Source organism: Coenobita brevimanus, chromosome 4 (assembly GCF_032717465.1).
Source record: "Coenobita brevimanus isolate Jiangsu-jjx chromosome 4, ASM3271746v2, whole genome shotgun sequence".
Lineage (NCBI taxonomy): Eukaryota > Metazoa > Arthropoda > Malacostraca > Decapoda > Coenobitidae > Coenobita > Coenobita brevimanus.
This window is the reverse complement of record NC_136957.1, coordinates 32724351-32726565: the sequence shown is the minus strand read 5'-3', so window position 1 is coordinate 32726565 and position 2215 is coordinate 32724351.

Genomic DNA, 2215 nt, shown 5'->3' with positions numbered 1-2215 from the left:
TATTTTAGGGGTGCTGAAATGGAGTGAAGACGAGTAGTGAGCCAGTGTGTTAATTTTTTTTGCTTTTTGGCTTGTTTGATAAACTTACAGGTTTTGATTTCCTGATTTAAGAATGTATCTGAGTGCCATTTTCAAGACGCGTTTATAGTATGCAAGTTCTGAGGTGTGTGGAGTAAAGCTAGAAAAACGAACGTGGACGTGAAGGAGTTATGTAATCCCGGGGTAGGAAGGCACGGGGCAAAGGTTCGTAATTGGATTTAAAGATTTTGTAGTACAACTTCGTTATCGGTTTATTCATACACATTGCACTACAATATCATCCCGTATGTTATTTATCAAAGCTATTTTCATGTATTAAATATACAGTTATACATGAGACTCAGAGTAATGTGCTAAAAGTCATAGTGATATAAGCCACTTCTTTGAGATTCGTGAAAACAAACTTATAGTGAGCCCCCTCACGCCATTATGATCTGTTTTTTCCAGGAAGTTCAAGGGATGTGGTGCCTGGTCTAATGGGTCAAGGACCCCAATGGAAATGCACTGTAGAGGCCTTACTGGGTTGTCCTTGGTTGGTTTTAAGCATGGCTGGTACTTATAAACACTTGTTCAGTGTTTAATGTAGGCTACCACTCTGAATGTACAAACTTAACTAGTTCAAGTACATGGGAGATTAAGAGACTTAAGTTTCTTTGGGGGCTCCCATCTATCGACCATTCGTTGAATGTGGACTTCATCATATAGGATCACATAATGTCGTACAAAACTCCTTTACTTCTCCACTAAAAGTAATACTTCACATTGCATACACTTACATAGATTCAGGTTCGGGTACTGGTTTCCACCTGTCTAACCCAGTTTTGAACATACCAATAGTAGGAGCAGTGGCCACCTCTTCAAGAAGGGAGTTCCAATCGTTAACAACTCTCACACTAAAAGAATTTGCCCTAGTTAATGTCCTCTCTTTTTTAACTTGCAGGTCCTCAACTGGGTACTGCCTTCGCTGTACAGTAGTGCACCAACTTTCGCTACAGCAGGATTCGCGGAATCCACTTTCGCGGCATGCACCAAATACTCCCTAACTTCCACTTTCCCTTGAAAAAAATCGATTTTCGCACACAAATTTTGGGTTTGGGACAATATTTTGAACTTTGAATTTCCTGCACCGCCCGCCCGCAACCCACCGCCATCTTGAATGACGTCATGTCAACACTCTGTCCACCCATTCCCGCCATTGTGTACGAGCCTGCTAGCTCCATTGTGTTGGATTCTCACGGTTCAATGGCCTCTACTATACCTGGTAGTGTGGGGAAAGGGCCTGGTGGTGTGGGGGGAGAGCCTGGTGGTGTGGGGGGAGGGCCGGGAGGCAGTGGTGGTGATAAAAAGTGGCTGGGACATTCAAAGTCGGGAGGAATGGCCAAGGCTAAAAGAGAGTATCGTGTTGGAGTGAAGAAACGGCAGTATAATAATGAAATGAAAAGGAAGATAGTTGAGCACATGGACAAGGGCGCAAAAAACAGTGAAATCTGCCGTATATTTAACATCCCAGAATCGACAGTGCGTAGTATGAAGAAACAGCATGGTGGTAGCGAGGCAGCAAGAGGTGGCGCCAATATGTCTGGCGTGGCTAAATAAGCCCGCCATGTGCCTCGGATACTTACCCCCAACATCCATTAAACACCTCAACCTGGTCTCTGTGGTATGTTTCTCCTCATATAATGTGTACTGTACAGTTTTTATTATTTGTATCTCACAATGCAATGTACAATAGTGATTTGATGTACTGTATTGCAAGTGAAAATGAAAATCTGATGTTACTTTAGGATAACCGAGAACCAATTAGCCTTTTTGCCATAAAGACAATGCCCCAATTTTCGCTAATTCCACTTTCGCGCATTATTTTTGGACCCAATTAGGCGCGAAAATTGGTGCCCCACTGTATTCAAAGAAAACACTATAATCAACATTCTCTACCCAATTCAGGATTTTAGAAGTCTCAATTAAATCTCCTTGATGTCTTCTCTGTTCCAGCATTAATAGGTCCGGTCGCTCACGTCGTTTCTCATAGTTCAAGTCCTCGAGTTCAGGTACAAGCTTGATCATCCTACGCTGTACTTTCTCTAGTTCGATAATGTCCTTTTTACAATACGGTGACCAGCTTTGCACTGCATACTCTAAATGAGGTCGGACAAGGGATGAATACAAAGTTCTACAC